The sequence below is a fragment of the Mirounga leonina genome, unplaced genomic scaffold, assembly GCF_011800145.1.
Source record: "Mirounga leonina isolate KUSES-001 unplaced genomic scaffold, KU_Mleo_1.0 Mir_176, whole genome shotgun sequence".
Taxonomy (NCBI): Eukaryota; Metazoa; Chordata; class Mammalia; order Carnivora; family Phocidae; genus Mirounga; species Mirounga leonina.
Window position 1 is genome coordinate 21854472 of NW_023270454.1, and position 13939 is coordinate 21868410.

Consider the following 13939-nt stretch of genomic DNA (forward strand, 5'->3'; position numbering starts at 1 on the left):
CTCCCTGCTCAGCGGGGAGTCTGCTTGTCCCTCTGCCCCTTCCCCTCCTTCACCCACCCCTTGCTCTCTCTCAAATAAATAAATAAAATCTTTAAAGTTTTTTTAATTTATTCATTTGAGAGAGAGAGAGAGCACGATCAGGGGTGGGGTGGGGGGAAACAGAGGGAGAGGGAGAAGCAGACTCCCCGCTGAGCAGGGAGCCAGATGACCTGGGACTGGAGATCCCAGGACCTGGAGATCATGACCCAAGCTAAAGGCAGACGCTTAACCGTCTGAGCCACCCAGGCACCTCAATAAATAAAGTGTTATAAAAAAATAAACAAAAAGATTAGTAAGAGAAAAACAGTTTATTAAAGCATGCTGCATCCTGCTAGCTGGAGAAACCTAAAGGAAAAGTAAACATGGTGGCTTAAATTCCAGCTGATGTGGTATCTTCAACAAAGAACAGTTCATTTGTAGAGAAATGAGAGCACAAAAGAAAGTAGTTTGAGGTTTCCTAGGGTTGCAAAATGTGGGAAGTTAAGTATGGAAGGGAATTAATGGAGTAGAGTTTGTTTGCAGATTCCTCTAGTGTCCTCTTTGAGCTGATAAGCATCTGTCTCAGTAAAAGAATTTATATACCATCTTTAGGCAGAGAAAAGGAGCCCTTCTGGATTTGTGACTTCTTAATTGTCTTCAGCTCAAAATAACTTTTATGTCAAGGAGGCATATTTTGGGGTGACATATTCTAGCTTCCTTCAGATGCAATTTCCAGATGAAAGGTTCTCAAGCTTTAGGATGCACTGGAATCACCTGATAGGCTTTTAATAACACAGGCTGATTTCTGTAGCAGCTGCTTTTAGGCAAACAGGCTTGGGCGATGGAATGCAGAAAGGGCCCAGAGTGACCCAACTGGCTGAATACAGGCAGGCCCATCAGGCGACCCACCTCAAAATAGCCACAGGCCCTAACCTGACCAATGGGCTACTTACAACTAGGCAGTTACCAAAAAAGGAAGATTCCATTCATTCCCCCCACCACCTCTTCATCTTCCCCCTTTAAAAACAGCCCCACCCACTGCCTCGTTCCAGATGACTCTCCTCTGCTGTCCTGCCCGCCACTCCCTTGTGGTGCATTCAATAAATTTCTCTGTTCTGCCTCAGGTGGATTCTTTCACCTCCTGCCACCAGTTTCCACCTGATCATCACCCCACATTTGGGGGCCCTCATCTGACTGGGAGAGACACCCCATTTAGACGTCACAATTCCTGTGCTCCACAGGAGCCTGATTCATTTAGTTTGAGGTGGGGCTCAAGAATTTGTATTTTTCATAAATTCCTTTGTGGCTGTAATCATCCAGACAGTATGGTACTGGCACAAAAACAGACACATAGATCAATGGAACAGAATACAGAGCCCAGAAATGGACCCTCAACTCTATGGTCAACTAATCTTTGACAAAGCAGGAAAGAATGTCCAATGCAAAAAGACAGTCTCTTCAACAAATGGTGTTGGGAAAATTGGACAGCTACATGCAGAAGAATGAAACCGGACCATTTCCTTACATCACACACAAAAATAGACTCAAAATGGATGAAAGACCTAAAGACAAGAATCCATCAAAATCCTTGAGAACACAGGCAGTAACCTCTTTGATCTCAGCCGCAGGAACTTCTTCCTGGACACATCACCAAAGGCAAGGGAAGCAAGGGCAAAAATGAACGACTGGGACTTCATCAAGATAAAAAGCTTGTGCACAGCAAAGGAAATAGTTGACAAAATGAAAAGACAACCGACAGAACGGATGAAGATATTTGCAAATGACATATCAGATAAAGGGCTAGTATCCAAAATCTATAAAGAACTTATCAAACTCAACACCCAAAGAACAAATAATCCAATCAAGAAATGGGCAGAAGACATGAACAGACATTTCTGCAAAGAAGACATCCAAATGGCCAACAGACACATGAAAAAGTGTTCCACATCACTCGGCATCAGGGAACTACAAATCAAAACCTCAATGAGATACCACCTCACACCAGTCAGAATGGCTAAAATTAACAAGCCGGGAAATGACAGATATTGGAGGGGAAGCAGAGAAAGGGGAACCCTCCTACACTGTTGGTGGGAATGCAAGCTGGTACAGCCACTCTGGAAAACAGTATGGAGGTTCCTCAAAAAGTTGAAAATAGAGCTACCGTACAACCCAGCAATTGCACTACTGGGTGTTTACCCCAAAGATACAAATGTAGTGATCTGAAGGGGCACATGCACCCCAAAGTTTATAGCAGCAATGTCCACAATAGTCAAACTACGGAAAGAGCCTAGATGTCCATCAACAGATGAATGGATAAAGAAGGTGTGGTATATATATACAATGGAATAATATGAAGCCATCAAAAAAATGAAATGTTGCCATTTGCAATGACATGGATGGAACTAGAGGGTATTATGCTAAGCGAAATAAGTCAGTCAGAGAGACAATTATCATATGATCTCGCTGATATGTGGAATTTGAAAACAAGGCAGAGAGGGGAAAAAATGAAACAAGATGAAACCAGAGAGGGAGACAAACCATAAGAGATTCTTAATCTCAGGAAACAAACTGAGGGTTGCTGGAGTGGTGGAGGTTGGGAGGGATGGGGTGGCTGGATGATGGACATTGGGGAGGTTATGTGCTATGGTGAGCACTGTGAATTGTGTAAGACTGATGAATCACAGACCTGTACCCCTGAAACAAATAATACATTATGTATTAATACATTATATTTTTTTAATAAAAAAAATAAAAAAATTAAATTCCTTTGTGGTCCTGATGCTGTTGTTCCAGAGAGCACACTTTGAGAATCACTGTCGCAGACCACAGCTTGAAGATCTACATTGTGTCTTCTTCACACTTTCATCCCCCACTCCAATAGGAATTTTTTTAGAGGGGGGAGGGACAGGGGGAGAGGGAGATAGAGAATCCCAAGCAGACTCCCTGCTGAATTCAGAGCCCATGGGGTCCTATCCCACAATCCTCAGATCATGACCTGATCTGAAATCAAGAGCTGGACATTCAACCAACTGAGCCACGCAGGCACCCTGAGTGTGAGAGAGAATCTTAAGTAGGCTCCACACCTAGCATGGAGCCCAACTTGGGGCTCAATCTCATGACCCCGAGATCATGACCTGAGCCAAAATCAAGAGTCAGACACTTAACTGACTGAGCCACCCAGGCATCCCCAGGATTGTTCTTATTACTTTCATCAAAGATCCAGGTTTCCAAGCTCATCCAGGTTTACTGCTTCTTCTTGGTCTGTTTAATGTTAGGAGACAATTCTCTGTGGGTCTCTTGGGTTTCTGCAGATCTTGTGAGCAGAGCTACTGACTGCCTTTTGGTTCTGGACTATCTTTTCAAGGGTGTGTGCAGGAGAAAGTGCTTAGGAAGACAGATATAGAATTGCCCTCCAGAGAGGGAGGTATGATTGCTGTACGATATAATAAAGATGATATAATAAAGATGATCACCCTGTGGGGTGAAGTTTGGGCAGGTTTGCTTGCAGCCTATTAGAGAAGACTGGGAGGTTCCTTGAAGTTGAACCTGAGGTCCTTTGACTAACATGCAAATTCACTGTGTGCACATCATTCATCTAGGTCCACCCCATGGGATGGGGGAATAAGGGGCAAAGGGGCACCGATGCTAATGTAAAACTTAGCATTAGTAAGAATGTACTTTATGTCTGATCCAAGGTGATGGTGTCTTCTGCGGGCATCCATGAAAGAGGGGCAGGCTAAATTGTTAGCTCAAAAATAAGGTGAAATCTCAGATCCTTCATAGTTTTTTTTTTTTTTTTAATCTTCATAGATCTTAAAATGTGCACCCTCAAAGGTTTTACATTGAACATTTAAAAGGGTTTACTCCCAGGGCTCCTGGCTGGCTTAGTTGGTAGAGCATGCAACTCTTGATATTGGGGTCATGAGTTCAAGCCTCACATTGGGTGTAGAGTCTACTTAAAAAAAAAAAAAGTTTATTCCTTTAGAGCTTGATTTTTAAATGTCCTTCACCAATGAAAGGAAGCAGGGTGTCATGGAGAAATGGCTAATTCTAGATGGGTATCAGGGAAGGGCAAGATAAGACTGAAGTCTCTTGTGTCAGAGCAAGACTAGTTATAAGGACACAAAGTCAGTGTAAAGGGGCTCAACTGGCCAAATGTGGAAGACTTTGAGACTCAGAAAGAAAAGTAATGGATTATAACACATTAGATAGAAAAACAATTCATGAGTCCAAAGGGTTACTTTAAAGAGGTAGGGGGAGAGTCTGGGAAGTTAAATAAACTCTTCTTTTATTTTATTTTTAAAGGTTTATTTATTTATTTGACAGAGAGAGTCACAGTGAGAGAGGGAACACAAGCAGGGGGAGTGGGAGAGGGAGAAGCAGGCTTCCCGCGGAGCAGGGAGCCCGATGTGGGACTGGATCCCAGGACCCTGGGATCATGACCTGAGCCGAAGGCAGATGCTTAACGACTGAGCCACCCAGGTGCCCCTAAACTTTTCTTTAGAGAAGAATGCCAGCAAGTAAGTGTAGAAGCACAGAAGTTAGAGCGCAGCCATTTGCTGTGCACAATGTGATCACTGATTTAAGCAAGAATCATCACTGGTTAAAGCCTTTCGGGAAACGTTTTTAGGAAAAGGGTATCCCCATTCCACAAACTATTTTTTATTTTATTTTATTTTATTTTATTTTATTTTATTTTATTTTATTTTATTTTATTTTATTTTATTTTATTTTATTTTATTTTATTTTATTTTTTAAATATTTATTTATTTGACCGAGAGAGACACAGTTAGAGAGGGAACACAAGTGTGGGGAGTGGGAGAGGGAGAAGCAGGCCTCCCGTCGAGCAGGGAGCCCGATGTGGGGGTCGATCCCAGGACCCTGGGATCATGACCTGAGCCGAAGGCAGACGCTTAACGACTGAGCCACCCAGGCGCCACTATTTTTTTTTTAAGACTTTATTTATTTGTCTCAGAGAGAGAGAGAGAAAGAACACAAGCAGGGGAAGTGGCAGGCCGAGGGAGAAGCAGGCTCCCCACTAAGCAGGGACCCTGGTGTGGGGCTCGATTCCAGGACCCTGGGATCATGACCTGAGCTGAAGGCAGAGCCTTAACTGACTGAACCACTGAAGTGTCCATCGACAAACTACTTTTTTTTTTTTTTTTTTTAAGATTTTTATTTATTTTTTGACAGGGAGAGAGACAGCGAGAGAGGGAACACATGCAGGGAGAGCGGGAGAGGGAGAAGCAGGCTCCCTGCTCAGCATGGAGCCCGATGCAGGGCTCGATCTCAGGACCCCGGGATCATGACCTGAGCCAAAGGCAGACATTAAATGACTGAGACACCCAGGCACCCCCACAAACTACTTTTAATTATGAAGGGAAAGGGATCTTTATCATGGAGACATTTGCAGACACCACCTGAACCAAGTGATCAAACTGACCTTGTGTGTCTGCCAGCTATGTAATATTCTGCCAAAGAAGTTTAACCTGAATCTAATCATGAGGCAACAATTAGGCTAATCTGGAATGTGGAACATTCAACGGGATGATTGGCCTGGGTCTTCATAAAAATCACGAGAAAAGGATCACCTGGCTGGCTCAGTTGGTTAAGCATCTGACTCTTTCAGCTCAGGTCATGATCCCAGGATCATGAGATCGAGCCCCATGTCTGGCTCAGGACTGGGCATGGAATCTGCTTAAGATTCTCTCTCCGGGGCACCTGGGTGGCTCAGTCGTTAAGCGTCTGCTTTCGGCTGAGATCATGATCCCAGGGTCCTAGAATCAGTCCTGCATCGGGCTCCCTGCTCAGCGGGAAGCCTGCTTCTCCCTCTCCCACTCCCCCCTGCTTGTGTTCCCTCTCTCGCTGTGTCTCTCTCTGTCAAATAAATAAAAATAAAATCTTTAAAAATAAAAAAAAAGATTCTCTCTCTCCCTCAGCCCCTCCCCTCCTGTGCATGTACACACGTGCGTGTGCTCTCTAAAAAAAGAAAGTCATGAGAAAAAAAGGGAGGGAGGACAGGACAGACAAGAGCACCATTCTAGATTAAAGATAATTTAGGGGGTGATGAGGACTTTCATTATCTCGATGATGCTGATGCTTTCACAGCTTATGCATGTCAGTACCCATGAAATCGTGCACATTGGTTTGAAGCTTATTGTTTGTCGATTATGCCTCAATAAACTTGTTTTTAAAAAAGTCAAGGATTGGGGCACCTGGGTGGCTCAGTTGGTTAAATGTCTGCCTTCAGCTTGGGTCATGATCTCAGGGTCCTGGGATCGAGCCCTACATCAGGCTCTCTGCACAGCGGGGAATCTGCCTCTCCCTCTCCCTCTGATCTTACCCCTCCTCTGCGCTCTCTCTCTGTCTCAAATAAGTAAATAAAATCTTAAAAAAAAAAAAAAAGCCAAGGAAACTTTTCTTGATTAAAAAAGACTGAAGCAAAATGATAATGTATAAACATTAATTAAAATCTGAATTCTGAAGATAAATTTGAAGATAGCTTTGGCATACTTGGAGAAATTGATATGTATTGATTAAATCATATTTCTTAATCACAATAATGGTATTGTGATTCTATAGGAGACATTTCTTATTTTTAGGATGTTAAAGCTTAAATATTTAGTGGAAAAGTGTCATGGTGTCTGAAACTTATTTTTAAATGCTTTGGCAAGTGGCGGCTGGGTGGCTCAGTCAGTTAAATGTCTGCCTTCAGCTCAGGTCATGATCTCAGGGTCCTGGGTTTGAGTCCCAAGTCAAGTGCCCTGCTCAGCAGGGAGTCTGCTTCTCCCTCTGCCCCTTTGCTAGAGCTCTCTCTCTCTCAAATAAATAAATAAAATATTTAAAAAAAATGATTTAGCAAAACTAACAGATAAAATGGTTATATAGAGAAAAATAAAGCAATATGGCAAACATGTTCATTGGACAATCTAAGTGATTGGTTTATCGGTGTTAATTGTACTATTCTTTTATGTTTTCTGTAAGTTTGATATTAAAAAAAAAGTGTAGAAAAATAGGAGTGTCTGCACCTAGAGAGATGGATTGGTGAAATTAAGTGAAATAGTGGGTTGGAACAGGTTCAGAGACAGCCACTTAAAAAACAGTTTTACCCGTTGGTATTGTATATATATTATCTTCTACAAAAAACTAATGAAGAAATCTTTTTAAATTACACAGAACAATCTCCTTCCTATCTTTGCTCCCACTCTTCTCAAAATCAGAATATTGGAAAAGTGTTTACAACATGTCATGTCTGTGGATTGAGTAAAAATATGCCTAAGTTCTAGGCACTTCCATCAGTCTATAAAGTATAACATAATTAAAAAAAGAAGTGTGATTTTGGGGTCAATAATTGCTAAATTGTCTTTATGCTCTGAGTTTGTTTATAATCTACTACTTTCCTTACCTATTTGCTTATTGTGGGACACTGATCTAATGCTAATATCATTTATAGATTAACTATTTTGTACCTATTACCAGAGTAATATACACGCTCTTTTGTTGTGAACAACATCACTGCGACTTTTGTCTTACATTTATTTGGCAAAAGAAGAAACTGAGGTTCAGAGGAATTAAGTAACTTTTCTTTGAGACACCTAGTTAGTAACTAACAGAGCCAAGATCACACTGATGCAGGCTGTCTGGGTCTCAGGACCCGGAGGGCTGTCTTGCAGGACCAGCCAAGAGGATGCTTAGCTTCACGCAGGATAGAAATCAAGCGCAAACAGAGAGGAAGTGAGAGCAGAGTTTATTAAAGACATAGAGAGGGTGGGTCAGCTGGTTAAGCCTCTGCCTTCGGCTCAAGTCATGATCCCGGGGTCCTGGGATCGAGTCCCGCATTGGGCTCCTTGCTCAGCGGGGAGCCTGCTTCTCCCTCTGCCACACACTCTCGCTCTCAAATAAATAAATAAAATCATAAAAAAAAAAAATTCTGTCTCTCCCTCTCCCTGTGCCCCCTTGCCCCTCTCTCCCTCTGAAAAATAAATAAAAATAAAATCTTAAAAAAAAAGACATAGTGTGTAGATACCGACAGTGTCCAAGAGACTTGGAGAGACAGTCTCGTCTTTTGCTTGTTTATTGAGGGCTGTGGTCTGGCGCACGTATCTTCTCAGTAATCCAGGAACAAAAACGAGTGTTTAGGTGTCCTCCATGAATCACTTATGCCCTGGAGCCTGGGGTCTTGATGAGTCAGTGGTCTGGGAAAACATTCGTGATGACCCTGCTCGGCCACCCCTTAGATGTTATGTATTGTGCTAGAAGACTCCAAAGAAATCATTAACTCCTTCACCTTTACAAGGAGAACATACATTATCTGTTCTCTAAGGCATGTGTAAGGCCTGGGGTGTGGGTCCTAGCAAAAATAGAAGCAGGAAAAGCAGAAAAAAAACAATTTTTCATGGGGTCCCTGTAGATTCCCTGAGGCTCAAGCTCATTCTGTTTCTCCTTTATGTGGCTTGTTTCTAATCTTTCCATTTGATAAATACTGCTTGCATGGAAATCTTATAAATCATGATTTTCCTCTTTGACTTTCTTTGGGGAGAGTATTCTCAAATCAGGAATTGCCAGGTCAAGGGGTTAAAAAAAAGTTACAGACCTGTAAGCATTTTGAAAGAGAGAAACTGGTGGCAGCACAGAGAAGTGAGTTGCATCCCTGTGGCCCCAAGTCGCCATCCTGAGTCTCCCTTTCCCCTTTAGTTTATGGTAGACAGTTCTTTCTACAATACAGAATTCTTGTGAAGCTTCCGTGGTGTATCTCAGTAAAGCATAGAGCACAGGGTCCCTAACATAGTACCTAACAAAGTACCCAGTACGTGGTTTTTTTTTTTTTTTTTAAAGATTTTATTTATTTATTTGAGAGAGAGAGAATGAGAGACAGAGAGCATGAGAGGGAGGAGGGTCAGAGGGAGAAGCAGACTCCCTGCCGAGCAGGGAGCCCGATGCGGGACTCGATCCCAGGACTCCAGGATCATGACCTGAGCCGAAGGCAGTTGCTTAACCAACTGAACCATCCAGGCGCCCATGTGGTGGTTTTTATTTGAAAATGAAAAGGTAGGAAAATACTAGAGGAAACATTGATGTAGCAGGGAGGATATCCTTTCTCCAAAAACTTCCTTTTTCTACCATCAATATATTTTCCATTTAGGCTTTTGCTCAAAGTTGATTCAAAAAAGTGAAATATCACTGCTGATATGGGAAAGTTTTTTTTTTTTTTTTAGATTTATGTATTTATTTACTTGAGAGAGAGAGAGAGCGAGAGAGCACGTGAGCACACATGCAAGGAAGTGGGGTGGGGAGGGGGTGGGCAGAGGGAGAGGGACTAGTGGACCCCTCAATGAGCCCGGAGCCCGACTTGGGGCTGGATCCCAGGACCCTGACATCAAGACCTGAGGCACAATCAAGAGTTGTCGGAGGCTTCACCAAGTGAGCCACCCAGGTGCCCCAATATGGGAACATTTCTAAGACCGTATGTTAAGTGAACAAAAGTGTTCGGGAAGTTGCTGAACACTTGTGCTCTCTGTAGTTTAAAAGAAGGAATGCACATCTACCTAAATGCGCACACACCGCTTCCAGGAAAGACCAAGGGCTGGAAACTTTACAGCTCTATGATCTTGGACACCTGCTGCAGTGGCCACTAGAGGACTGAATATCCCCACATTATTTCTGATGTATGTGAAGTTTTAGAACCATATGTCAGTGTGATTGTTCAAGTTTTCCAGCAGATGGTGCTAGATGCCATTCAGTGCACAGTTCTGAAGGGCGGGATTTGGGTTCCAGATGAAAAGCAAAGCCTTATCCTGTCTGCTGAATGGATGGTCATCCACACAGAAACAGGGCAAAATCTGCGTTGCTTTTCCTCTCCCTGAATGGTCAGATGTCTGGTTTCCACGCTGGCTATTGTGTCTGTGTTCCAGGAGTCTAATGTTCAAGCAAAGGGAGCACTTATAGTCTGCTGAGTGGAGGGCCAAATGAATGGGCTGATAAAGAGATGACCGGGTCTGTGAAGAAGATGGAGGCAAAGCACAGGGCTGAAGGTCAACTACTCAGCGGTTACCAGTCAGGTGTCAACTAAAAAGAGTTTTTGTTTGAGATTACCCCATTTCAACACATCTGAATGTTTTTGAAAACCACACACCCTGCTTCCCCTAGTGCAAAACTGGGATACATCCCCCAAACAAATCGGATTCTACCCCTCCCTTTCCATTACCTGCCAGAACTTCTCCCCTCCCCCTGACTCTCCACGGAGGCCCCAGGAAAGGACACTTCCTACAGGGTTTTGAAGGGGACTTGGACTGACTCCAACCTTTACAGTGACTGGGAGGTTGGTTCTTCTCACGAGGAAGAGAAAACGCGTCAGTGCTGCATGGAAGTGAGGGGTCTTCAATCCTGGGCGGGTGGTCCCAACAGCAGCCCCCGGGCGGGTCACAAAGGTGTTAAGAGCTGCTCTTCATGAGCAGAGCTGCAAACTGGGGCAGAACCGGCTAGGTGAGCATGGTGGCCACAGGTGAGCAGGGCCTCAGGAAGGTTTCCGGGCCTGCACGGATGACTGCGCAGCCGCCAGCCGGGGTTGGGAGTGGGGTGTCCTGGCGAGGGCACTTCGCAACAGTCTCAGGGTGCAGGGGAGGGTTCCTCAGTCACCCGAGTAACAGGGAGTGCAGGTCCCCGGGCCCCCATCCTCTGCGGGTTCTGGAATTCCTCCTCCATGGCCCACGGATCTCATGTGCTGGGATCACGTAGGCCAGACCGGACTCAGACTCACCCTGGGTGGGAGTTGGGGTCACAGGGATCCAGACTTTATCCGAAGACTAAGACAGAAATGCCTCATTCCACTGCATTCCTTCTAGGAAGGAAGGAACTTGAGGGCTCTGACAGCCTCTGATGGTTGAAGCGACCTAATCAGGGGGACCTGGGAAGCTTTATGTGCACATTGAGGGTTTGTGGAGAGAAAGATTAGATCGACCTTTAAAAAACCACTTGGCTTGCAGGGTGGATACTTTCGTCTGATCCAGAGGGGATGCAGTTCTGGAAAAGCAGGGAGGGCTGTTCTATCTGTGGGTGTGACCATGACCCCACATCTCTGTGTCCCCTACTGGACTGGACAAGGAGTAAGGGTGGGATATGGGCGGGGGGATGGTGGTAGTGTGAGCTGCTCCTGAGTGGTGACTCCCCCCACTTTGGGCTCTTTTCCTTGTTGCTAAATATTATACCTGAAGATAGCTGTAGATACAAATACATTATTATGTAAACATCCTTTTTATTATTTTACAGTATTTCAATCATGTTGTGAGACCCTGGACAAATTATAACCACCTAGAATCTTGTTTTCTCTTCTTTTTTATTTTATTTTATTTTATTTTATTTATTTATTTATTTTTTAAAGATTTTTTTTTTTAAGATTTTATTTATTTATTTGAGACAGAGAGAATGAGAGAGACAGAGAGCACATGAGAGGGGGAAGGGTCAGAGGGAGAAGCAGGCTCCCTGCCGAGCAGGGAGCCCAATGTGGGACTCGATCCCGGGACTCCAGGATCATGACCTGAGCCGAAGGCAGTCGCTTAACCAACTGAGCCACCAGGCGCCCTTGTTTTCTCTTCTATACAACTGAGGCAATAATAGTACTACTTCCTAAGTCATTTTGTCTCCTAAGTAGGAGCATATAGGAGTGAATTAATCAAATACTTAGTGAATTAAGTACTCAGTGAATTAAGTATTTAATAAGAATGCATGGAAAGTGTTCAGGGAATGGCAAGGAGGCCAGAATGCTGGAGCAGAGAGAACCAGAGATAGAGAATTTAGGAGGTGAAGACAAAAATGCGGAGGGTCCCATAGGTCAACTTTCCTGAGTCAAGTGGAAAACCACTGGAAGGTTTGGAGCAGAGGGATGACATGATCCATTCATAGTTTACCAGGAACATCAGTTACTGTGTTGAAAATAGATGGAAAATAGAAAAATGGAAGGGGTGCCTGGGTGGCTCAGTCAGTTAAGAGTCTGCCTTCAGCTCAAGTCATGATCCCAGAGTCCTGGGACGGAGCCCTGGGTCAGGTTGCTGCTCAGCGGGGAGTCTGCTTCTCTCTCTGCCTCTGTCTCTGCCCCTGCTTGTGCTCTCTCTCTCAAGTAAATAAATAAAAAATCTTAAAAAAAAAAAAAAGAAAAATGGAAGATTCAGGGGAACTGTTAGAAGTTACTTCAGTAATTGGGGCCAGAAATGATGATGGTGGCTCAGAGCAGGCGGGTGGTTGTGGGAGGGATAAGAAGTGATCGATTTCTGGGTCCATTTTGGCAAGAAAGGCTACAGGACTTGGTGATCCTGGGACATAAAAGAAGGATCACAGATAGCATGAATATGTTTAGCTTGAGTAACTGCTAAAATGGAGGAAGCATTAACAGAAAGGAAGGCTGCAGCAGGAGGTGGGTTGCATAGGAATAGCAGGAGCTCTGTTGAACAGATTTAAGGTGGCCATGCCTATTTGATGCAGGAGTGGAGAAGTCAAGGAATGGTTGATACATGTATCGAAAGTTAGGGAAGAGGGGCGCCTGGGTGGCTCAGTTGGTTAAGCGTCTGCCTTCAGCTCAGGTCATGATCCCAGGGTCCTGGGATGGAGCCCTGCATCGGGCTCCCTGCTCTGCAGGAAGCCTGCTTCTGCCTCTCTCTCTGCCCCTGCTTGTGTTCCCTCTCTCGCTGTGTCTCTCTGTCAAACAAATAAATAAAATCTTAAAAAAAAAAAAAAAAGAAAGTTAGGGAAGAGATCCAAGCTAGAGGTGAAATAACAAATGACTTTTTAGGATAAGGATATCCCATGCAATATTTCAAATGTAACAGTTTGTCCTGCATTTTTGTTTGCTAAATCTGGCGACCCTCATGGTGTACTTGAGAGGTAGTCATTAGGTGCTTCTAGCAAAAGACTCCAAGAAATGGCCAGAAAGGAAAGAGAGTTGGTGGTCTGAAAACCAGGACAAGAAAGAGTTTCAGGAAGAGAGTCACCAGCTATGTCAAATGCTGCTGATGGATCAAGTGTGTTCAGGACAGAAAATGACTATTGATTTGAGCCAAGTAGATATCATTGGTCAATTTTTAAAAAGGGGTCTTCATGGAATTGGCACTGGGTAAACATGCTTTTTAATGGATTCAAGAGAGAAATGGAAAATAGAGAAAACTTTCACAAGTTGTTTTTTTTCTTCAAGTAGGCTCCATGCTGGGCGTGGAGCCCAACACAGGGCTCAAACTCATGACCATGAGATCAAGACCTGAGCTGAGGTTAAGAGTCCGACACTTAATTGAGCCACCCAGGTGCCCCACGCAAGGAGTTTTTTTGTCAAAAAACCAGAGGAATTAGATGGGACTGGGAGGAGTGAAATCTAGAGAGGATTTCCTTTGGGGATGGGAGCAATGACCCCACATTTGTATGCTGATAGGATGATGTAACAGAGACAAAAACTGATACAAGAGGAGAGGGAATAACCGAAGGGAGTGAGTGAATAGGGAGGGGATGCCCCAATGAGAATGTTTTACATACTGTGTACATACATTATATATAAAAATAGAAACCTTCTCCCCGTGCAGACAATGCCCTCATTCCTTGAGAGATACAAAAAGAGGCCAATATGGGTTACCTTTGCTCTAGGATTTTGGCCTCTCAGGTCCTGACAGGCTTGTTTGCTCTCCAGTGACTTCCATCAGTAGTTTTGTGTATTTGGTCCACATATTCAATGGAAGAGTTAGAACAAAAAATTTCAAACATATTCAAAAATAGATGGATTAGTAAATGAACTGCCATGTACCCATTATTTAGCTTCAATAATTGCCAACTCCTTGGTCATCTTCTGTCATCTATATCCCACCCTCTGTCCTCCTTTTCCTTCTAATTATATTGAAGCAAATTCCAGACAACATTCCCCATCTGTCACTTCACGTGTATATATTTG